Genomic DNA, 26,308 nt, shown 5'->3' on the forward strand with positions numbered 1-26,308 from the left:
ATAGCACCATTCTGAGATATTCAGGAGACAGCCAACCCTATACCCTATAGACTTCAGAGGTCCAGAGAAATATGCCTGCTCCCCATTCCAAATCTACCTATCTTCAAGAGGCAAAACTTTTCTTCCTTCTTTCCCCACTCCCAAATTTGACAGTAATGGTACTACAGACAGTGCTGTGCCATACTGCCACAGCTGACTATGCTTAACGATATTCTGGGGCTGAGGACACCTTTGTTCTGTACCCTGCTGGCCAAACACAGGGGAGCGAGAGAGGGTGATGAATAGGTAGGCATCCTCTCCCCAGGAGATAACAGGTGGATTTGAAGTTCAGAAGGTTTACCTTGCCAGCCTGCCAACTTGCCCCTCTTCCTTTAACCTGGGTACGTTTTCTGTTTCCTTCCACAGAACAAGTTCACTGAAATGTGTGACCTTCGTTGTCGATAGCATTGTTGATGGACATATTTCTGGTATACATGCTCTTAGACCATGATTGACATTTGGTTTGAATCCTTAGAATGGTTAGTAGGAATTACTTTGTTGATGCATCCCAGTGATCAGCTATTGCTTGACATTCATCTTCATGTCAATTCCATGTAATCACAGTGACACCAGTTGCATCAGAGCACATATCTCATTAAAGCTGGAAGCTTCTCTAAACATCCTTCCTGTGTGGGTGAATTCATGTGCCAGTTCCACACCTAGTATCATCACTTGTGCACACAAAATACCAGATCCAATTCTGTCAGCCTTAAGTAACACTCATATACGTAGGTTTCAGAGTAGCAGCCGTGTTAGTCTGTATTCGCAAAAAGAAAAGGAGGACTTGTGGCACCTTAGAGACTAACAAATTTTTTTGAGCATAAGCTTTTGTGAGCTACAGCTCACTTCATTGGATGCATTCAGTGGAAAAAAAAATGTACGTAGTCTCACTGAGGTCCCAATGGGATGACTCATATGAGTAAATGCTGCTCCATGTGAGTGGCAAAGTCTGGCTTTAAATGAGCACATGTGATGTTTCTCTGTTGTTTTTTGCCTTTGACATAATTCAGCCCAATTGTCATTTCATTGCTGATTGCCAAAGGAATTTTTTCTTAATTCTAGGCTACTCCTCCATTAAAAAAATCCCAAAATGATGCATGTTTATTATAACTACATTACATGTTTATTGTATATTTTGGCATTGTGAGTGCATTTGTGTGACAATACCGAGAGAGGCATATCGAATTCAGCTTGAATCTGTTTTTTGAGCTGCTTAAGAGTATTTTTTTAAAAGATACTTAATGCCAACAGAGGCAATACTTCAATGTATAACATCTTCAGATGAGGTCTGGTACCACTAATTATCATTGTATTTTGAAAATCGGCATATCTTTCTAGCACTGAAGTATGAATCACACACACCACCTTCCTCAGCAGCTTATTGAACCTGTGTCATTTATTCAGATGGTATTGTGAGTTTGGGGCCATGACAGTACATCTGACCCCTTTTGGGTAAAATTTGATCTGGCATTTCATTTCAAAGGCTCAGCCACTAGTCTGTCAAATCTTCATTTTGCTAGTGCCCACTAGAACTGCTGACGCTTGTCTCTAACTCCTGGTGCTTTCATCTTTCAATGGCAATAAACATGTCACACTGCTGAGGTGAAACACAATCTGGAATTAAATTTACTGCATATAAAATATGGTGCCCTCTTTATTGGTTCAAATACTTGTCACTCATAATTTATTTGAAAGTGTATGGCCTTCATGAAGCAAGAGTGCTGCTGGGGACAGGAGCTAGAGAAGTCAGACATACAGCAGCTTGCTAGATTTTTTTTTAAATATATTCCCCCTTTTTTCCCCTTTGCCAACCCTGACTGGTATAAACACATCAAATATGCTATCAACTCCTCAGCCAATGAAGAGCATGCATGTCCACTATAAACAAGCATGAGGATCTTTAGCTGTGCAGCTGGATGCTAGCTATGAAGTGGCTGGAGGAAGATAACCGGTAGTGCTCTCAAAAGAACAAGCCTAAAACAAGTGTGTAAGTGTTTGTATGTGTATGTTTGGAGGAGGAAGGGGTGGAAAGGAGCTGGATTTAGCCCTAGTCCATTTCAATCTCACTTGCCATGCCTTTCCTTCTAGCACTCAACTTTTTATGATTTATTCCAAATACTGTCTATCAGCTTTAACTAATACAGTTCTTGTATGAAGCACCTCTCTAATCTCTTCAAACACAGATGTGGAAGCGCGGCTTAGAGCATGGAGGCCAACAAAAGCACTTTGCCTGTACCAGTGATTAGCTTTGATTGACATAGAACACTTCTGCTTTCACAGGCATACTTTAACACCCATAACTAATTGTTTTAAAATGAGAAGCACTGGGTACTGCAGCTCCAGCTTTAGTAAATATGCAGTACAAACGTATTAGCAGATAACTGAGAGAATACGAAACACTTGATACTCTTTTCTAGCTGGACTACTCCTTTTCAGGGAGTATTTTTCAGCATCAAGCATTCATTCATAACTGTTGAAGAAAAATGATGACAAAACATATTTTGTTTAAACCTTCATTTCCTGTTTGCGCCACCATGCCAGTGGAATGTAAGGCAGACAGCAAGCACATTTTTAAAAAGAAAAGCTAGTTCACAGCTTATTTTTTTCTCTGTTGTAACATCATATTTTAATTTTATTAAATTAAGGGAAACAGAGGGACTGAGCAGAATAGGGCAGCTTGGAGCAACCCAGGTAAAATAAAATGCAAAGTGCGCCAGCATCTTTTCATGCATCAAACCTGTGCGGCAAAATGCATTTGCATATGCAAGTCAAGCAGTTAGATGCCTAATGCAATGCTACCTCATTCTCCTCCTTAACATCTTCCTGTAAAACTCTCCTTTGCTGTGATGCCTACAAAACAACAACAACAACAAAAAACCCAACAACTGCCTACCACAGTTTGCTGAGACCATGGCCTGTCATACTAGCTCATTGTTTCTTTGTACTCCCCATCTGTTTATATCCATCAGTTTTGTCTCTTTTCTTATCCTTAGACTGTAAGCTTTTTGAGGCAGGCACTGTCTTTTTGTTCTCTTTACAGTGCCTAGCACAATGGGGTCCTGGTCCATGACTGGCACTCCTAGATGCTATGGTAATACAAATAATGAATAATAACTACTTTATTTCAGTGTATTCATTTGACGTATTTACAAATTTGGTGCTTAAGCATATGCATAAAAAAATTAAGTTACAATACATACAAATTAGGGCCAGTGACCAAAACCTAAAATAATCCCATTTCCAACAAACTACAAGTTTCCCACTCTCCCTGCCCTCTTGCTCCCCCACTCCCAACCAAAAAAAGGATGAAAATACAAGCTTTGCAGCATGACCTGAAGGTCCATGACTTTATACTCTGGTGGACCAATTTGGGAAGCTAGTTACATTGTTTAGCCCTTTCTGATTAAGCTGGGGACCTGCTGCTGTAGCTCAAGCTGAGCTCAACCTTATGGTCAAACAGGTGTTTTCTGAGGTATCAAGGACCCAATCCATTTAGGGCAGTATAAATTTAAACCAACATATAATACCACACTTGAAAACGAATTGGAAGAGAGGGCAGACACTGGGGCACAGATGTAATGCGATCCTAGTGAGAAACACCCATTAACAAGTGAGTAGCCACAATCTGTACCAGGTGGAATTTCCAAGTGATCTTAAGGTGCAGCCCCATGTAAGGTGTGTTTCAAGCAATCAGTAATCCAATAATGTACATACTGTTGACAGAATAGACTGTTAGGAACTTACGCATTTTAGTCCACGATATAAAGGCCTAAATGTGCAGTTGAGTTACATGGTTTCTTAAAATGACAGACTGTAATGGCTTCTTTGCAGCCATTAAGTAATCTCTAGTGTCAAAACCCTATTGTGAGACTTCTAATGCATTCCAACAGCAAAGTCCTAACAGGGTATTACAGGCAGAAACTGGCACTGCAGCATATTCACAATGAAATGAGGGCAAAGGGGGAGATAGCTGAATTTCACATTAGTTTTTATTCCAAATCCCAAATGCTGGAGAGGCAGGAATTTGCATCCCCCAAGAAAAAAATTCAAATAATTGGTGTAATCTGGAAGCCTTATATTAATTTTAATACCTTTATTGATTTTAAATGTTTTAATAGAAATGTCAATATCAGTGAATAACATGGTATTTTATTTTTGACATTATAGTGAAAACAGAGCAATCAAGTCATCAGAGCTAATTAACTTGTTACAGGTGCATATTCCCAAAAGTCTCCATCAGTTATACATGTGTGAATGAGACAGAGAAAATCAGACAGGCAGAGGGGGGCTGACAAAAGACCAAATAAATGTATGTGATTAATGTAAACACATACAAAATGTAATACCATCTGCTGAATCCATAGGTTGTTAGTCTGAGTGGGAAAGGGTTAAATGAATGCTGTCATTAGGGAGCATTTCCGTCCCTTCTTATCTGAGCTCACATTGTGTACCTTAAAAGTGCAGAAATGCATCAACAAAAGAGAAAACCAATACTTGGTTTATCATGGGCACTGCTTATTCGTATCATGATTAAATTTTCATGATACTGAGCTAAATTTCAGACTGGCTCAGGACATGATTTGGCAGCTTTACATGCCATTTTTGTCCACAGTTGAACAAAAAATGTAAAAACATAAACCATCAAGCAAAAAATAAATTCTGTTATTAGCGTTTACAAGAGAAAAAAACTGATAAATTTTCCAAGAATAAACATCAATTCTGTTGCATTTGAAAATGTTTGTTTCCATTCAATTTTTGATCTCCTTATCTGATTCCAAGGATACTCTGGCCATATTACACCTTTGCACTGTGTCCAGAAGTTATTTGGGTACCACTGCCTCTTAGAAAACTAAGCATTCTCCATGAAAACTACATACAATTTGGCTGAGGGGAGAACAGAGGCCTTAGCTCTTCCTTGCACAAAGGATTTTTTAAGTGGAAGAAATTCTCTTCGTCTCGCCTGAGTAGCGAGGCTGACATCTGGGGAAAAAGAGAATCCTATTCCCATTGTATGCTAGTGATAGAGATTCTTGTGGAGTCTTAATTGTTTTCTGTCTGTCCCTGCTATCCGATACCTTATATGGAGTGGTACATTTCAAGTCTTCTTCCAATTTTTGTCTCCTGACAGGGATCAAAAATGCCTTTTCACATATACTCTGCCACATTTAAAACCCATGGTGCATCCCCTTTTCAATAAAATTAACGAGGTCCTTTCCTTAAAGTCCCTCCAAGAGGCCCATAACTTTCATACTTACCATTCAGATTTCTAACATGTATTTTAGTGAATTGGTTTCTTTAATGGGAGACCCATTGCAATTTTTAACATGGATGATTGGCTAGCCCCTGGATTAGTGTAAATAGACATAGATCCACTGATTTCAAGGGAACTATACTGATTGGTGTCTGCTGAGGATCTGACCCAATATCTCAAAATAGGTTTGCAATAGATTGTTTAATAGCAGAGTGCTTTTCAAAACCCTTCAAATTTATGTCCTACAAACTAATTTTCTGTTTTCTTTTCTTTTGGTCTAAAATAGTACTTGTTAGCAGAATACTGTCCATTTTCTGTTCATCTTGCCCAAGAAAACTTGCATGTGTACATGAATCTTCTCTGCAGCTAAGGAAAAAAAAAACTCTGCTGGCAGTCAGAGAAGGGCAACAATAATGATTAAGGGTATGGACAGCATCCATATGAGAAGAGATTTAAAAGATTGGGACTGCTCATTTTAGGGGAATATGATAGTGGTCTATGAAATCATGACTGGTGTGGAAAAAGTAAATAGGGAAGTGTTATTTACCCCTTCAAATAACACATGAATAAGGGGCCACCCAATGAAATTAACAGGCAGCAGGTTTAAAACAAACATGAAGAAGTAGTTCTTCACACAGTGCACAGTCAATGTGTGGAACGCATTGCCTGAGGATGTTGTGAAAGCCAAAATTATAACTAGGTTCAAAACAGAATTAGATAAATTCATGGATGATAGGTCCATCAATGGCTGTTAACCAAGATAGTCAGGGATGCAACTCCATGATCTCAGTGTCCCTAAACCTCTGACTGTCAGAACTAGGACTAGACAACAGGGGATGGATCACTCGATAAATTGCCCTTTTTTGTTCATCTCTCTGAAGCACCTGGCACTGGCTATTGTCAGAAGACCCAGTCAATTCTGACCCATTATGACCTTTCTTATGGTCTTATGTAGTCCTTGTGCTCTGGGCTCAAGGACAATCAGTATTCATATGGAGAATGACATCTGACACTGATCCCTCTCTCTTCCTCCTCTATGTTATTTTACATTTTTACTATCTAAGATCATTTGATGTAGTCTTTCTCTGTTTCCCTGTACTTCCTGATGCTTGAATCTTCTCATCTTAGGTCAGTGCTGTCGGCCTGGTTTGACATGAGGGAAGTGTCATTTTTTGGAAAACAGGATTAGGAAGGTAAGTAGATCAGCAGGCTAAAAACAGAATGTTTGTGCAACTAAGATAGGTAGGGTCAGTGAGCTTAGAGACAGGAAGTCTGATCTAGCTAAGACAAGGGGAGGGAACACCCAGGGAACCATCTACAAATAACAAGATAACAATGGACAACATAAGTTGGGAATGTAAAAATGAGATAAAAAGTATGTCAAACATGGATGGTGCGTGGACAGAGCATGCTTTAAAGGGATTGGTTCCTACAAAGTAACCAAGACAATCCCAAAATGTGTAATGCAATGAAATGTGTAAATGTATATAAAGGGAGCGGTTTTCTGTGTAACTTTGGATGTGTGATATGTGCTGTACCCGCCTCCTATATTTGAGTCTGATCAACTCAGTGTAGCTTTACTGTATGCCAAATAAAGGAACCTTAGTAACAAAAAACAGAGTCAAACTGAGTTCTTGGGGAACAGAATGGAAGAGGTCTTGGATGCTATCCTAACACAGTGGTGCCATAACTCGGATCAGATCCATTCATCTGGAGCAGCTAATGTATAGTTTACTACAAGTACAGCTTTACTGTCAAGGACCTCAATCCAGCCATTTAGCAATGGCATTGAAAGAGTTGAAATTTTAAAAAGCTCCCAAGGCACTGGGGGAGTAGGTCAAATCTAAGGGCAAACCCTATAGGCTCCCCAGAGAGGGACTGGGGGGAGACTGGGACTGGGTTAAAAAACCAACACGAAGAAATAGTGCTAAATTGTCTTGGAGGCTAACCCAAAAAATGCTTTGTGTCCATGACTGACAAGAAGCCCTGCTTTGGATAGGATGGATTTTCTTCAACACTTTCATCCCCTTGTCTTCACTATGGCCCATCCATTTTTCTCCTGTCTTTTCTGTCCTTGCACCTCTCTCTTCTTCCTTTCTCTTTCCTAGTCACAGTCTCCATCTCACTTCCTTTCCTTTCCAGAAGCTCTTAAGCCCTCTCCAATTCCTTTCATTGTTCATCTTGTTTTTCCTCTTCTGTGTTTTGGTTTCCCTTACCTTCTCTGCCCTTCTTTTTACAATTCATTTCTCGGGCATGTGAAGCCCGTTCCATGAGTGCCCTCTGATTTGTGAACTGAGAAATGCAATCTTGACTTCCATTATTTTAAAACAATGAGCCTGATCTTTGAGTCTGCTCTCTCTGAAGTCAGTTGGAGCAGCAGGCGCTGAACAGATCTGAAAATCAGGCCACTTCTATTTATGGGCCTAAATATGGATTCAGGAGCTTACCATTATGCACACAAGTTTAAAAATGTTGGTTACAATCTTTATTCCTGCAGTATAAGGGAAACTTGTATAGTAGGGTTCATAATTTTTTCTAAACCAAATGTTTACCCTAACAAACCTCTGGGAGACAGTGTGGTTTAGCAGACAGAGAACTGGACTAGGATTTAGGAGGCCTGAATTTTGTGCCCAGTTCTGCTTCTGGGTGACCTTGGGCAAGTCATTTCACTGCTCAGTGCCTCAGTTTCCCTATCTGTATAATGGGGATAATGATACTGACCTCCTTTGTCATGTGCTTTATGATTGACTGCTGAAAAGTGCTATATAAGAGCGAGGTATGCTAATTTACAGAATACAACAGAATCTGATCAAATAAGGAAATGCTATACATAATCCATGAAATACTTTCCATATCAGATTCTCTGAGAAATCTTATGACTTGTACACAAATCAATTTCAAACGCCTAAGCCTCTTATACTCTTCCATAACTATCTCAAAAGAATACTGAGTGAAAATCAGACACTCGATTGCAAGGAAGCCCTTTTTTCCAACCACTACCCAATTCTCCACCCTGGTATTATGTGCTTTGCTACATCTCAGACTGTGTTGCAAGATAAGATTTTCTATGAAGTGAGTCATAGCATGAAAAAGCTGGAGAACTCCTAATTTAGAGGCAACCTGCTGGAGGAGTTGTTATGACTGGAAACATTAGTACCTGTAGGGCAAGAGTAGACCTTCTTTAACCTCAGCTGTGAAATAGGACGAAGCTTAATCATAGCATGCAAGGGTTCAAGTTCCTCAGGGCTTTAGAATTCCTAAGAACTCTGTCATGGCTTATCTTCTCATTCCCACCCACATCCCCGAATGTACACACCTTTCCTGAGGCTTGGATATGCCTCCTGTATTTCTCCAGGTCCCCAGTCCCTATGTTTCTACTTTTGTTAGGAATTCTCCTTTTACTCCTACAACACTCCCTGGCCTCTCTGTTATGTCTCACTATGGCTCTGCTTCCCAATGTTTACCTGGTAAGGAAAAGTGTAAGGCAGAGTGGAGGCTGATCAGAGGGAGAAGAGTTGACTAGGCAGAGTGGGAGGAGAAGGAATGGTCCTCTTAGATTATTGAGTGTCATGTTTTTCCAAGTTCCCTATGCTTTATCTGAATGACTTAAGATAAGCCACAAAACAAAAAAGCACAAAGTAAGGTCTCCATGAGAGAGCACAATGTTTAGATAATTGTCTCCTTTAAAGATTTTGTAACATTCTGGATCAACTCTGCCTTATAAAATGATGGCTTCCCCTGGGATTCCTTAGATATTTAAAAGTGCAGTAAACATTTATATTATTATATACACCATGTGGGCAAATTCCCGCAAAGAATCAGTGGCAGCCTGTCCCCCAAAAAGGTATTGGGGCACCACTGCTGAATCATTGCTGTTGGTCATCAAGTTAATGTCATCGTTGTCTTTTTTTTCTTAACCCTGGCTTGGTTTTATATTCACTATTATCAGTAGTTTAGTTTGTGTCTGTGGATTTTCTCTAGAGAGGAGTGAGACAGATGTATAAAAAAAGGATTGATTTAAAAATCATTATTTTGCCCACTATTTTGTAGCATTTGTGGCCACTACCGCAAATTAACAGCTACCTGGAGCCACAGCTGAGAATTGGGAGCAAAGTGAGGACCAGTGAAAGATAACCACACAATGGGTGTGACTGTTCTGACTTTTTCCTTCTATACCTCATCCACAGCAGTTCCTAAAAAACGCAAGTGTTGCACCACAACAATCACCATTACAGTTGGCATGAATTGTCATCCTGGTTGGCAGCAGAAGTCAGATACTGCCTGAGCATGGAGACTAAACTATCTTTTCTCCCCTGAAGGTGGTTCCACTGGGTTAGGACTGTGGTTTATGAGCTTGGCAATGTTGGAGAAATTCCATAGCTCATGCTAAAGGCAAACCTTTTCTGTTGGTACTCTGAAGACTTTATTTTCTAGAGCTGTCAGTGCAGAACTTTTCAAAACCACTAAATTCATGTAAAATAATGTTAATTAATAATGATAAAAAGAGTGCTTTCATACAGATTTATTTTATATTTTTCCCTTAGCAATAGCCATAAAAAAGCAAACTATTTTACTTGTTGAATGATGTTTATGGAAATATTATTTGAATTTAATATTTCTAGGTTTAGGAGTTAGGGTATGCTTTTAAAAACAATACTATAACCCTTTAAAAACCTTAATTCCTCTTGTGGGGTGAGAGGGGGGAATTTAGCTTTATTTTCAGAACATTCTGTGGGAATATATTTAGAATGAAATTCTCCGCAGAGCAGAGGCTCAGCACAACCCCTATACAATTTAAGCCTTTAATAGCAGGTATAAATGGGACTTGAGTGGTAAACAGGCCTTGGGTGGATCCTGTGCCCAGGAGTAAATGTTACTAAGACTGTGCTGCCCACTATCATTACCACAACAGAGACGCAAACTAAATGTCTACCCCAAATCAAAACAAAATGGTAAGAGGACCAAAACAACAACAACAAACAAACAAAAACAAACGAACCAATGTCACCATGGATAAACAGCAGAGTAAAAGAGGCAGTTACAGACAGACAAAAAGGTATCCTTTCAAAATTGGAAGTCAAATGCTACTGAGGTAAATAAAAAGGAGCATAAACTCTGACAAGTCAAGTGTGAAATTATAATTAGGCAGGCCAAAAAAGAATTTTAAGAGCAACTAGCAAAAGACACAAAAACGAACACCAACATGTATTTAAGTACATCAGAAGCAGGAAGCCTGCCAGTCAGTGGGGCCACTGGACAATCAAGGTGCTAAGGAGCAGTCAAAAAGACAAAACTGTTGTAGAGAAGCTAAATGGATTCTTTTCATTGGTCTTCATTGCGGAGGATGTGAGGGAGATTCCCACCCCCGACCCATTCTTTTTGGTGACAAATCTGAGGAATTGTCCCCGAGTGAGGTGTCAGTAGAGGAGGTTTTTCATCAAATTGATTCATTTACCAGTAATAAGTCACCAGGATCAGATGGTATTCACCCAAGTGTTCTGAAAGAACTCAGATATGAAACTGCAGAACTACTAACTGTGGTTTGTAACCTATTGTTTAAATTAGCCTCTGCACCAGATGACTGGAAGGTAACTAACGTAACACTGATTTTCAAAAAGGGCTCCAGAGGAGATCTCGGCAATTACAGGCCAAACTTTGATACTGGGCAAATTGGTTGAAACTATAGTAAAGAACAGAATTATTGAACACATAGACAAACAAGATTTGTTGGAAAAAGTCAACATGGCTTTTGTAAGGGGAAGTCATGCTTCACTAATCTATTAGAATTCTTTGGGAGTCAATAAGCATGTAGATAAGGGTGATCCAGTGAATATAGTATACTTGGATTTTCAGAAAGACTTTGACAACTTTGACTGTTACCAAAGGCTCTTAAGCAAAGTAAGCGGTCATGGGATAATCGGGAGGGTCCTCTCATGGATGAGTAACTGGTTAAAAGGTAGGAAACAAAAGGTAGGAATAAGTGGTCAGTTTTCATAATGGAGAGAGGTAAATAGTTGTGTCCCCAAAGAATCTGTACTGGGATGTATGCTGTTCAACATATTCATAAATGATCTGGAAAAGGGAGTAAACAGTGAGGTGGCAATGTTTGCAGATGATACTAAATTACTCAAGATAGTTAAATCCAAAGCTGACTATTGAGAGTTACAGAGGGATCTCACAAAACTGGGTGAGTGGGCAACAAAATGGCAGATGAAATTCAATATTGATAAGTGCAAAGTAATGGACATTCGAAAAAATAATCCTGACTATACATACAAAATGATGGGTTCTAAATTAGCTGTTATCACTCAAGAAAGATAATCTGCAGTTATCGTGGATAGTTCTCTGAAAACATCTGCTCAATGTGCAGTGGAAGTCAAAAAGGCTAACAGAATGGTATCAATCATTAGGAAAGGGACAGACGATAAGACAGAAAATATCATAATGCCACTATATAAATCCATGGTATGCCCATACCTTGAGTATCGCATGCAGTTCTGATCTCTGAATCTCAAAAAAGATATTTCAGAATTGGAAAAGGTACAGAGAAAAGAACAAAAATGATATGGGGTGTGGAACAGCTTCTGTACGAGAACAGATTTAAAAGACGGACTGTTCAGCCTGGAAAAGAGACGACTAACAGGATATATTAGAGGTGTATAAAATCATGAAAGGTGTGGAGAAAGTGAATAGAGAACTGTTATTTTCCCCTTCACATGAGACAAGAACCAGGGATCACCCAATGAAATTAATAGGAAGTAGGTTTAAAACAAACAAAAGGAAGTACTTCTTCACACAATGCACAGTCAACCTGTAGAACTCATTGTCAGGGGTTGTTGTGAAAGTTAAAAGCATAACTGGGTTAAAAAAAAATTAGATATGTTCTTGGTGGATAGGCAGAGCAATGGCTATTAGCCAAGATGGTCAGGGATGCAACCCCATGCTCTGGGTGTCCCTAAACCTCCAAGGACCAGAAGCTGTGAGTGGATGACAGGGCACAGATCACTCAAAATTGTCCTGTTCTGTTTGTTCTGTCTGAAGCAACTGACTGCTGTCAAAAGACAGGATCCTGGGATAGATGGTCCATTGGTCTGATCCAGTTAAGGCCAGTCTTCTTATTTTCTTTAAAATGCCAGATCTCAGGCATGTGATTACATGAGGCTCTCAGCTTTCATTTTTTTAAAACGTAATTTTCTAGCCCTCCGAGATGTGGAGAAAAGTTTATCAAAGTAAGGCCTAAAAGTTCAAAAACCAGAAGGCAAAAAGAACCCCCAAATATTATATTTAAAATCTTAATTTTGAAATCAATGTCATGATTTTGGGGCTTGACTTATGAGCTTTGAACATTTATGGTTGGCAATATTATACAGAGCGGTTCCCCCTCCCTTGTCCCAATTTCCTTGAGGACTAAATGGTAGCAAAGGAGTGGTCCCCCTCACAACTTCCTGATCCAGTTGGGGTTTCTATGTCCTTTGGGTACATGTGTGACATTCCCCAGGGTACAGTTTTGACTGTTTGGACAGCTCTGTCCCCTCAATTCTCCAACCTGGGATGCCTTTTACACTGCTTTGCTATGAGAACAATCACTCCTGACATGTTCACACACAGCCTCTAGCATATATATTACTCCCAGCTGAGTTATAGGAGTGCTCTTGGTTAGCCATTCCTGAATTATAGTGCAGGATGACACCAGCAAATTCCCATCTTCATCACGCCTGGAAAAGGAAGAAAAAGAAGAGCTCAGTGTATATGGGGATGCTTGTCTCTTTCTTCAACCGAAGTTGGTCCAGTAAAAGATATTACCTCACTCATCTTGCCTGTCTACTATCCTGGAACGAGCGTGGCTACAAGGCTACAACAACCCTGCAAAACTGTAAAGGTGACATTTTGTTGCCTTATAACCCTTAACATCACTTCCCATAAACTTACTTATGGTGCATGAAAAATGAACAAAAAGTACAAATTAGAAGGCATGATGTTCAGGGTTGCTGAAAGGCTTCACCAATAGTATATTATTTCTTTCTGTGGAACTTTCAAGACATTGACATAATGGCTAGATCTGAACTTTTCTTCCTTCCTTTCTTTTTTTTTTTCAGTGATGGCTGCCAAATTTCATAAGTCATATACTGTTCTGCTCCATAATTAGTTTGGAAGCCTGCAATTGTTTGCGTTTAAGCCAGCAGATAAAGGCTGCCAAACCCCTTGAGCAGAAAAGTTGTGTTAATGGCTATATATTATTGCTTGCTGATTTATTTAATCTCTTTTGATCAAATTGTGAATCTCAAACAAAACAAAGAAAACCAGTGCAATTTTCTTTCATAGCAACTAGGAAATGGCTTTAGTGGACAGGCTGGACACACAGACAAAAGAGATTTTGTAATTGAAAGGCTGTTGCAACAGTCTTGAAGGTCAGTGATGATGCAATGAAAAGTATGCTGTGGGGAGTTATGTACAGTCATGACAGTGAACAAATTCAAAATTTAGTAAAATGCAAAAGGATTTTAATTGTGTTCTGCACTGTGAACTTATGGAGCATTGTTCTCATTGCAAAAGGGGAAACGTACTGACTTTAGTTTTTGTGACTGCATTACATTACACTATGTCAAGCATACGATTAATATGGCTCAGTTTGTTCCTTGATATGGTTTGTTTTATTGTGGGGAAGGAGGGAGATAGACATTACAGGCAAGAAAAGGGGAAACACATGTATTAAAGAAAAAAGTTAAGCGTACATTTGTCAACAGTACACTCAGTTTATTGGAGCGTTTAAGTGGAAGCACCTTTTATGTGCAATAAAGAAAATGTTTAGAATGATCACATTTTATTAATTGTCTCTGTGCACTGTCTGTATAATGCTGCAATTCAAATGTTATGTTACCCCTTTTATAGAGGATGTTTTTTACAATAGGTGTAAATGGAAGATAATTCAAAACTATGATAGGAAGCAGTTGGTTTGACTGCAGTTATCTTGTCCCAGAGGAATCATGGTGTTGTACATTTTGGTATCCCTTTTTATTTCTAAAAAACCTCAGTCCAGATGCAGCTATTAAAAATACTTTTTACTAGCCTTAGAGCAAAAGCACTAGATTTTTACAACCAGTATTACAGTTTGCTCTTATTCTTTGTATCGTTGCTCCTGATGGGAGGGTTCCATTCTAATCCAGTGATTCACTTAAGCAAGTCTTTAACTACAAGTGTGAAAATAGCCTTGTTGGGTATATCTACACCCCAGCTGGGAACAAGCCTTCCAGCCAGGAAGACAGACTCATGCTAGCATGCTAAAAATAGCAGAGTGGACATTGCGGCTCCGCGGAGACTTGGGCTAGCCATCCAAGCTCAGACCCAAGGGGTCGGGTAGGCTTGAGAGCCCAAGTTCCCCCCGAGCTACAACACTGCCATCAACACTAGTTTGAGCCCTGCCTACAGAGTCTGCGAGGCTCGTTCCCAGCTGTAGTGAAGGTATAACTGTTGATTTCAGTGGGACTATTCCTGTGCGTAAAGAATAAAGAGCTGCTTTAAAGGTTTGGGCAACAGACTTCCAACAGGGAATGGAAGACTAGGTGGTGCTGTTTTTATTGTACACAATGAGAATCATCCTCACTCTCTCACTGTTTTTTTACATGCTTGGTGCTGTGTGAATCACAGAGGAAAACATGGTCCCTCACGCCCTACTAGAGCTGACTGCAGGATGACAATTCCATTTTCAGGAGACGTTTGAGATTTCAAATTTTGTGCTTGTTCCTCACTGGAACAAAATCGAAACCTTTTGTCTAGGACCATGGGTCTTGAAGCCTGCTCCACAGGAATCTTAGACACTAGGTAGTGCCGACCTGCCACCCAGTGACCCTCAAGCATAGAAGCTGAACTCTGACAGAGGACTCCAGTCCTGGGATCTGATCTGTGGAATGTTGGAGGACCGTATTGGTTCCCAGTTCTTATTTAAACCAAGCACAGGAACAAGAAGTTGTCCATGCCACTGGGTTCCACCTGCTTAGGACTGCCTCCCTTGCACTACCTGTTCCTACTGCCTGACTATGATCTCATAGTAACTTCACACTGTCTGCCTTCTGAAATCTGAGTTTTGCTTTGCCCACTGGCCTGTCTCAGACCCTGATTGCCTAGTGTCTGACCTGGCCTGGCTTCTAACTCCTGCTCCAACCACTATGTCAGACTGCCCATGTCCCGATCATGACACCTTTCAGAATTCCCACAGAAATGGGATAGTGTCCAAATCTGAGTTTTTCAGACTTGGTTGGTGTCATGGGTGTAGGTGAGGGTAGCCTGGTGGCCAGGGCACTGACTTTGGAGGCCTTCTTCTCTCTTCAAACCTTCCCAACCAGAGCTTCGTTGAAACAGATGCGTCTCTGCAAAACATTTTGACTTCAATGAAACTTTATTCAGACAAAAATATTCCAACCCACTTCACTCCCTACCTGAGTGAGGTTGTTGTGTGAAAGCTAGAAAATTATAGGTATGGACATCTCTGGCTCCCCTATTCAAAAAAGCATATGCTTAACCTTAAGAACATGCTTAATTCCCAATAATTTTAATGCTTGAATGCATTGCTGAATCAGGGCCCGGATGACCAGATGAAGATTGTCACAGGCGTTCTCTGTGTGTGTTTTTGTGGTTTTTATGGAGTTGTATAACTTATATTTGGGATGGACTGACATTAGCAGGCTTGGAAAAATAAATGTTTTCAGGAGGAATTCTGATTATGGGGATAAGGGGGAAGAGTACAAGATACTGTATACATATGGTAGTCACTGTTATCATAAAGCTCAGATATTTAATCTTTCATAGGGTAGAAAAAGACCCTCCAGGCATTTGCCTTTGTAAGTAAGATACTATGTCTATTAAAAATCCTGTTTGAAAATAAAATGTTAGAAAGCTGCTTCCCCACATAAGTAGAGCAACCAGGGCTTAGTCGCTGAGAATTTATATCCCAGAGCCCTCCAGAACCCTCCCCAATTTGGGACTCCAGGCTTCAGCTGTAGGGTGGGGGAGGGGGTTCAGGGGCTTCAGTCCCATGGGGGGAGAAGGAAGCGCTGCAGCTCTGGGCTTCAGCCCTGCAGTGGAGGAGGAGGGGCATGCTGGGGCCTATGGGAGGTGCCCAGGCTTGGGACTTTAACCCCATGGGAGGTGCCAGGGCTCGGGGCTTCTGCCCCACTGGTGGCACCAGGGCTCCCACAGGTTTGAAAATATTTACCGGCGCTCCACTCCAGATCACTCTGGCTGAATTTAAGCCCCCAGGGTAACCAGACATCCTCGTATGGAACTTTACTACCCTTCCCTCCCCAAAAAAGTGTCCCAATTTTTCTCACTTACTATCTGATCACCCTACACATTAGGCAAATTAAATTATTAATACAAATTGAAGGACATAGCACAATATCAATCCAAATTAATAAACTGTATTTTTTCCTTAAAAGGAACCATAAAAGGTTGTTTTGTTTTAAAATATACATAATAATCCATACTAGTGATAGAGATCAGACCCTGGCTAGCTTCAGCAACTTTTATGTGATAGGGTTGCCATGTGTCCGGTTTTTGACCGGATAGCCCGATCGAAAAGGGACCCTGGTGGCTTCGGTCAGCACCGCCGACCAGGCCATTAAAAGTCCGGTTGGCAGTACTGCAGGGCTAAGGCAGACTAGTCCCTACCTATCCTGGCATTGTGCTGCACCCCTGGAAGCGGCCAGTAGGTCTGGCTCCTAGGTGGGGGGCTACAGGGCTCCGTGCGCTGCCCCCACCCCAAGCACCGGCTCCACACTCCCATTCGCCAGGAACTGCAGCCAAAATGGAAGCTGGGGGGGCGGTGCCTGCAAGCGAGAGCAGCATGTGGAGCCTTCTACCCCCTCCCTGCCCCCCACCCCCAGGAGCCAGACCTGCTGCTGGCTGCCTTTGGGGCGCAGCATGGTGCCAGGACAGGCAGGGAGCCTACCTTAGCCCCGCTGTGCCACTGACAGGGAGCCACCTGAGGTAAGCCCGTGCCCCAACCCCGAGTCCCAATCTCCTGCTCCAGCCCTGAGCCCCCCCCAACCCAGAGCCCCCTCCCGCACCCTGAACCCCTCATTTCTGGCCTCACTCTGGAGCCCATACCCGCAGTTAGAGCACTCACCCCCCTCCTGCATCCCATCCCCCTGTCCCAGCCCAGTGAAAGTGAATGAGGATGGGGGAGAGTAAGCCACTGAGGGAGGGCGAATATAATGAGTGGAGGTGGGGCCTCGGGGAAGGGGCGGAGCTAGGGTGTTCAGTTTTGTGCGATTAGAAAGTTGGCAACCCTATTTAGGTGGCCAATAGACATTAAGTTCTTTTCTTGAGGTGACACAGAGAAGGTAACTTTAAAAATTTGGGGCAGCATGGTCCTCCACTGACAGTAAGGGAAGGCTGGGAAGGAGGATGGGCCCAGCGTAGATATTTGCAATACATGAGAAGTAAAGATATAGGCCCTGATTATGGAACTTGCTCTGTACAGGTAGAACCCAGTCATGGGGGCTCCACACAGGCACAGAAGCCCACCTGGGGGGAACTAATTGCAGGATTAGGCTCATAGTTGCCAGGAGCACTTTTAATCCTGCCTAATTCTGCAACTGCTGAAGGTGTCTTGTTTTTTGGCCTTGCTTAGTGGGTGCAACTTTGTTCCATCACACATCCAACATGCAGCAGGCAACTGATAGCAGATGCTGGATCTATTTTTTATAGGAATATGTATCTACCAAATGGATATAAATTCTAGAGCATTTTCAAACAGCATTTCAAACAATCCTGGCATGAAGAATGCCTGTTGATTGCATTATGATTTAACAGCATTCACTGAGGCTGTCTTATATTTTGAGGTTCTTAATTTTTTTTAATTTGTTCATTAGAAATACTAAATGAATTATACAACATGTGCAAACAAGATTATTTCATTTGTGATTATGTCTGTGTGAGAATTAGTCATTTTACTTGAACAATTAAAGCTTCTCCATATGATGCTGTTCTTAGCATTGATTTTTTTTCCCAGTACACTCTGTACTAAGCAATTTGAAGAAAACAAATTAAGGAAGAGGATTTATCGGAAAGCTTCACAAAATCCCAGAGATTATTTTTTTTCCCCTGCCAAACTCAGGTGGATCTGTGTGAGGTTTACAAAAAATAAAGAGAGAAAGAAAGGAGAGGGAAAATAGAAAAGAGTGCAGTCTAAACTCTAGAACAAATTTAATTAGTAGGATCTTAGAGATTCAGGAAAGCTGTATGCCAGTAATCAAATTCTGGGAAACAACCCCCCCCATCCCGCAAGCTCTCATATTTACACTTCCAAGTTTGCTGCCATTTCACATTCATTTTTTTATGAAGTTTGAGCTTTAACATAAAATAAAAATCTACTACAAAATTCCCACTACTCCAAGCTACGGAAAAATCTAAACTATGTTAAGTGCGGCAAACTAACTGGCTTCTGAAACTATTCAGTAATGTTCAACATGAGCGATGGCATTGTGATCTCATTTCTAGGGTTCTGAGAAAGGAGACTCTGAAAAAGTGCACTGTTTTACCCATTCACTGTTGGCCTCCGCTGCAGCTTTTGGAATATTGACATACTTTGTCTGGGACACATGAAAACATTTTGAGGTGTATTGTGCTCAGTGAGTCTGGAACATCAGGCAGCACGAAAGTGGTCAAGACCCTTTTTGTAGTAGTGGTCTTAAGTATCAAAGAGAGTGGTAGGGGAGAAGCAGGAATTGACACTTAAAAGGAGCTCTGCTTAAAGGTTTAGACCAGGGTGGGCAAACTACAGCCCGCGGGCTGGATCTGGCCCGTCAGGGTTTTGGATACGGCCCGTGGGATTGCCATCCCCATGGCGCCGCAGGGCTAAGGCAGGTTCCCTGCCTGCCCTGGCCCGGCACCACTCCTAGAAGCAGCTGGCACCACGTCCCTGCGGCCCCTGAGCGGGGGGGCAGAGGGCTCTGCATGCTGCCCTCACCTGCAGGCACCACCCCCTGCAGCTCCCATTGGCCAGGAATGGGAGCTTCGGGGGAGGTACCCGCAAGCGAGGGCAGCACGTGGAGTCCTCTGCCCCCCCCCCCCCCAGGAGCTGCAGGGACGTGGTGTTGGCCGCTTCCAAGAGCGGCGGGGAGCCAGGGCAGGCAGGAAGCCTGCCTTAGCCCCACTGCGTGCCGCTGCCATCCTGGAGCCGCTCAAGGTAAGTGGCGCTGGGCCTGAGCCCACACCCTGAACCCCTTCTTCACCCCACACCCCAACCCCCTATCTTGAGCCCCTGCTGCATCCCTTCTGCACCCCAAAGCCCTGCCTTGAGCCCCTTCCTGCACACCGCACCCCCCTCACACCCCGCACTCCCTCCCACACTCCAACCCCTAGCCCCAGCCCTACATTCATGGCCCTGCATGCAATTTCCCCATCCAGATGTGGCCCTCGGGCCAAAAAGATTGCCCACCCCTGGTTTAGACCAAGTTTTATAAAAATAGGTGCCTCAGATTAGGCTCATAAATGCATATTTAGGTACCTAAATAAGTGGTTTGATTTTCACAAGTGCTCAACCCCCAGCAGTTCCCACTGAAGTCAGTGTGGAGATTTCTTATTCCTAAAGCCTATCCGCAGGAATGATCTGCTCCCTAGTTCCGATGAAATGCTCAGGACCAGTGTTGTTACAGATCCAAATTAGTATGGAAGCGTAGACCAAAGACATAAGAATTCCGAAACTAGAAAGGGACTCTAGTGGGAGAGGGTGGATGAGGATTTTTACATGCAGAGCACAACTTTCTGTATATGTAATTTTCACAAATATTTTAATGGTTCAAAAATTTGCAGATTTGAAATTCACATAACCAATGGTGAAGTATGAAAAGTTGAGGTTTTGCTTATCTTTAGATTAAACCACAGATGTTAGTAGCCTGGAACGAATGTGTGGGGAGTCACCAGACTGGCCTTTACATATGTGTTAAATGTCCCCAGTTAACTGCCAATAACTCGAGGTAAAAAAAAATCTAGTATAGACATGCCAATAAAGACCGATAGTAGTGGTCGGACAAAAATGTGGCCATTGTGGAAGAACCTACCCCAGAGTTCCAAGCAACACAAGACCACCAGATGTTCTGTGCTCCATTTACTAGAAAATGGTCACTTTTGGGGTATGCATTTTGTGTGTGGATGTATTTTTTAATATGTGTGTGTATAATTTATGGATCCCTATTTAAGATTCTTATCATTTATCAAGATGCTATTGAGACTTGATTTCTCATTTTTCAGACAAAAGGTTAACCTTTGATTGAATTTATTAACTCAATTAAATGAGAAGTAATCCAGAATAAAAAAAAAGCATAATGTCTGAATTAATCCAAAAATGTGTGGTGATGCTTTAACTACTACATTGTAACCTCACATTCCATGATGATGAGTTTAGTATGAATAAATAGATCAGAGATTTTCTCCAGGAGACACCAAACCTCTCACAGGAGAGTCACATCCATCTCTTTCCAGTCCTGGAGAGCTGCAGGGTCACTGCCAATCACACACTCACTCCTTTCTACTCTGCTGCTCCTATTGCCAGGTTTTTGTTCGCTAGCCTTTCACAGAAACTCAGAACTACGAATAGAACCATGTTTTTCTGACTCCCAGTACAGTACCCCCTTTATTGGGCAATGCTGTTTCAAGGTTTTACATAACTCACCCAGCCTACATCTTGGACATGTTCTTTAACTACACCACCTCTACCATTCCATTACACCAATGAGGTCAGCCTGTATGCCCTACACATTTGCTACTCCCACAGCTATTTCCATGCCTTCTCCTACATTCATGCATGAAATGATTTCCCAATTCTAGTCCACAAAGTCCCTACTCTCTCTTCAGTGAAACCCTGTCTAAAGACTTAACTTTTTCTGTTTTGTCAATAAGAAGTGAGTCCATATAATAATATTAGATACATAATATTAATAATAGAGAATATTATTACCATATATATATTAATAATAGACAATATTATATACACACACACACACAAGATTATTTCTTTTGTCTGGGCTGCCATTGGGTTCTGTCTACTGTTTGTCGCATGTAGATTGTAAACTGTTCGACAGAAATTGTCTGTAATTTGTATCATAAAGTCCCAAGCATATTGTTGACACGTAGATGATTTGGCCATTCACTACTGTCCTCAGACACAACCAAGCAATTCCTGAAGCAGTTTTGCATGCGTGTCTGAGGGTGATTTAGGCTTAGCATATAGAATCGTATCTTCTACTGTGAAGGCAGATTTAGATGATATATAGTTTAGTTTAATCACCTTGCTGTTATGTTTACTCTCAAGTAAGTCTAACCTAATATCAACAACAGCTGATGAAGAATGCTACCTATAGTTAGAGAATGAAATATCCTTCTGACACAATCCACTAATTCTTCAATTATGCCTTTTTAGTAAATCCTGTTTTTTCTAGTCACCAAGCAGTGGCTAAAAGCCTCTGAGCTTTTATCTTTATCCTTTTTTCTGTGGGAGCTATTTACTGACTTTCAACACTGGAAAAAAGAAACTCCTACCTAACAGATGCACCACATTCAATTGTCCAATCAATACAAACCCTCTTGGCTGATCATTTGGTTTAATCCAGAAAAAAAGATGCCATGCTTGACATAAATCTCTTTGCTTTACTTGAAAGAATCCCTTACTGAATAAACTATAGTCTCAGTTCGGTCGACAGATAGAGCTCAGTGATCTTAGTCACCTACTGGTAGTTTGCATTATGTGTCCACTTGTACAGTGATGTAATTCAGATGCAAATGAAATACATTTTAAAAACTACATTTTCCCTTCTAATAGAAAATTACTAAGGAAGGGTAGAAATGTCCTTGTGTCCATAAGTGCACTTTCAATTGCAGTAATTCCACAAGCATTGTACATATACATGCATATATTCTTTAACAGCTCCAGTAGAATAATCAGTAAGATCATAATCCTTTTTATTATTGTTGGTATTGAGATTGGGGTGCTTTGGTTAAACAAACAAGTCTAGTCTTTTTAGAATGACAACTCAAGCCATTGTGAGCCCTTATTTTGTTTTCATATTGCAAATTTGACATGTTGCAAAATAATATTGAGCCAGATTTACAGCAAATAGATGCTTCACCAATACTTTTGCTCATGCCAGGCTGAGCCACCAAACCTTAAATCAGTAGCTCAATGTCAGGTTTGTAAGGTACATGGTCTATCTTTAAAAAACAAACAAATACCACATCCACCCTGCATGATACTGAAAGTCTGTTTTCAATAGCCCAGTGATGTTTAACATAGGCTAATACTCAACATGCAAGACATTAATCTCAACATTCATGGAAAATGTCATTGTTCAGTCAAGAAAATAAAGGTATGAGACTTTCATGGTATCCCAAATTAATTTTGAAATGTACAAAAGAGAGAAAATGCCATTAAATCCTACAGTATATTTTTTCAGGAGGGAGGAGGTATATACTGTATGGTAACCATAGCTGCAAAGTTGCAAGCTGGCTAAGTATTTGATGCATCCCATTTAAACCAAAATTGTGCTTGAATTTGCCAATAATGTGTTCGGAATTCTTCCAATTGATACTGTGAGGGTGAGGTAAGAGGGTGCTGTCATAACATATCCGCCCAACCACGGACAGTCCTGAAACATAAAGTGTACCTATTTTGACCTGGAGGCAGCATGCCATAGTTTTTAACTAATCCGTTTCCTCCTTAGTAAAAATAGAAATAAAAATATATTGTGCACACTTCATTGCTGGAACCTTTGACCTCAGCTGCCTGTCTAGCTGAGACTGTGATGAATGCTTTGTGTCTGTTCATTTTTAATTGCTCATAAATTGTTATCCATGAAGCACAAAACTAGCCTTGTCCTCATTTTAGTAAGGGTTGGAGGTCAGCCTAACAGTGATACAATTAAGGAGTGTCTGTGTGTGTGGGTGTGGGAGTGAGGAGGGCAGCAGGGTCACAGAAGGTTGTGGTAGTGAAAGATGTGATACTCCTTTACTAGGGAAATACAAAGCAAGTTCCACGCTTTCAGACAAAAGTCTTTAATGTTTGACAGTATGAGGAAAAGCTCTCTGGGGACATTTGGAAGGACAATAATGTAGAAGTGATTTTTCATATCTGTATACTGTTTGTATATGATAGTGTTGATCTCCTCTATGCTATGGCAGGCTTAGTCCTCTGTGCCATGGATGCAAGTTTTGCCCAGGGATGCATATTCATACTCACTGATTTCAACAGGGAGCAAAGCATACACAAATCTGGATCCAGAAGTAGGCCCTATAGGTTTTTTTTTCCACCCACTAATCCATTCTCTTTTAGCTCTTTTTATTTTGTGCTGTAGATTCAGCTACTCTTCAGTAATATCTTTCATGGCTGGGCTTTAGTGACTGAATTAAGACATTAGGTGATATGGTAAAACCCCATGCAGCAGATGATGGACCTACTTTTGACTGCTCTATAAAAGAATCTAACTCAAATGTAGATGTTGTCAAGCTGTCCTGCAGTGACTCAAGAGCATGAGTACCAACCTCAGGGTAGACTGTTAAGAACCAGGTCATACACCTCAAATTGGCTGTGAGTTCTGTATTTAGATTTCACCAACCAATTATCAAATGTAAATTCCTCGGGTCCTGTAATACCATAAACATGGAGTCACAGACAGTCCCCTTGGGTACTCCAAACTGTCTTGCCACTCAGGTGAGCTTACCTTTGTGATGGATAGTCCCTTACACCAAAGATCACAGCAATATGCAGGTTACTCCCAATCCTAAAGGACTAGTCACTTAACTCAGGTCAATTGCATTTTAGATCTCATACCAAAGACAATGTTTGTAGCCAATCCTATAATAGACTATCTAAAGATTTATTACATTGGAAAAGGAAAAGACAGTTATTTACAAGGGTAAAGCAGGTAAACATATATACCCACAAATGAGTTCCAATCTTAAGTTTCAAAAAATAATAGAAACTTCTATAATAAGCAAGATCTATATGTCCTTTAGAGCTAACCCAGGTTAAGCACTGGGGATCGTTTTTTTGTGCTTAGTAATCCTTGCCCCACAGAGTCCAAGCCGCATAAAGACACAGTTCCTCCTTGTTCGGGCTTTTTATTCCCTTCCTCCCTTGTACTTTGAGCTGCAAACTCAGCTGATGGAAGAAATTCACTTGCATCACTCCTCTTCATTGTGGTGGGGGAGCAATCAACAAAGTTTTTTGTCCTCTTTGATGTTCCACAATAGTTCATCTGGTGTCGATGGGTCTTCCTTGTGGGGCAGGACATGACATCTTCTGTATGAGATCAGCAATTTACACTAATTAATGTCTCTGTCCTGTCTGGTGATTTACTGAGTCACAGAGGCTTATAAAACAGACATTTAAAATGACTTTACAATATGGGACACAGATGTTATAAGTGAGATTAATGCATGCAGCAACTCACAAGCACTCAATAAAGTCTAAACACGAATCACATTTTTATACCTCTAATATTTATTTTAACAATACTAACACACAGGTCAACCAGACTGATTCCAGATTTGCATTTGTCAGCATTCAGGTGAAGCCTGAGGACCTTGGCATGAGCTGGCACTTGGTTTGCCAGTGTCACAAAGCCCATCACAAAGCTACTTATCTCTGGTTAAGCCTTCCTCAAATGTGGTGCATTTCCTTTGTATTATTGGAAATATGACTACTCTCAATTTAAACCTTCTATAGTATACCATGAAAATATGCAACTTCAAAATGCTTACTAAGAAGTAATATTAAGTAATTAACTTGATAGCACTGTGTGGTCTAGATTGCCCAGATATAAACCTTTTAACTGAAATGCCTGAATAAAGAAGGTTTAATGAGTTTGCTTTGATTTTGCCCTACATAGCTGTACTGTGTATGTAAAATACCATTGGATTATTAATATTTATGTACATCTTCCAGTGGTTAACAGTACTTTATCTTGCTTATGCCAAACTGATGTTGGACAGCATCATGGAAATTCACCATTTTCCTGGGAGTTACCTCAGGTAAATTGCTACAAATCCCCTATTTAGTGGTGCTCAGTGATTTACCTTTTATAGGACATTGGAAGAGCAGTGAAAGCCCCAAGTTTTCTCTAGAAGTTTGGCTAGCATGGGCTCTATGAAACAACATTCTTCTCCAGGCCATTGCACGGGCTAATTTTATAAACTGTTTGGTTTTTTAAGTCATCATAACAAAAAAAAAGTATTTGGTACCCAGTTTCCTGGTGCTGGACACCAAATTTTTCCTGGATATTGATAGTGATGTCATTTAGCCATAGGAAGATGGGCAGAGCTAACTGTTTCATAAGAAGTCCAATGGTCTGGATAGCAGAAAAATCTGTCAGTCATCATGAGTCATTTGCTGGCTAAATTCAGCAGTATGAGAGTCTATATCTTATCACCTGTATAGTCATCAGTAGCGGTTAGTAGACTTGAATGAGAGTTACTGAAGTGTCCATAGATACATCTTTTTTATTTAGTATCACAAATCTTGGATGTGAGTTTGGATTTAGAATGCCCCCAAAAGCCACAGTATCACAGGATTTTAGTCTGGGCTCATCTCCTGGTTATTTTTTCTTTCTAAACTGAAATATATTTATTATTGTCAGCTGCAATCTATAGTAGTATTTTCCTTTAGGCCAGCTTAGTCATTTTTTTCCTAAACAAAAATGGTGTGTTGCTGCGAGGGAGAGAAATTGAAACTGTTTCAGCATGTTGTTCTGTTGACTGATTCTTGCAAGCTTTGGCTGTGCTAGTAGTTAAAATCACACAAATCTGTAATGGCTCATCTTGGTCAAGCCAAGAAGAAATTACACGTCAGCCTCTCTGTGTAATGGAAGGCTTATTTAATGTATAACAGATATAAAGCATATTAGCATTTACAGGATTTGGAGATGTAAAAGAATGCATTTATCATACTGATAAACAGGATTTAGCACATTGTCTTGCGATGTTGCCAATTCTTGCAATGTTATCTCAAGTCTCGCAATATTTTATGTT

General features: G+C 40.8%; 1 long non-coding RNA gene across 1 annotated transcript in view; it reads left to right on the top strand.

Moving 5' to 3' along the window:
* The first annotated feature begins 424 nt into the window (after positions 1 to 424).
* Positions 425 to 26,308, top strand: part of LOC141983921 (uncharacterized) — a 45,338-nt gene continuing 19,454 nt past the window's right edge. The window contains exons 1-2 of the long non-coding RNA XR_012638578.1: positions 425 to 518; positions 6,419 to 6,483. This is a non-coding gene — a long non-coding RNA (uncharacterized LOC141983921). The remainder of the gene's footprint in view (positions 519 to 6,418; positions 6,484 to 26,308) is intronic.

This window comes from Natator depressus, chromosome 3, assembly GCF_965152275.1.
Source record: "Natator depressus isolate rNatDep1 chromosome 3, rNatDep2.hap1, whole genome shotgun sequence".
NCBI lineage: Eukaryota > Metazoa > Chordata > Testudines > Cheloniidae > Natator > Natator depressus.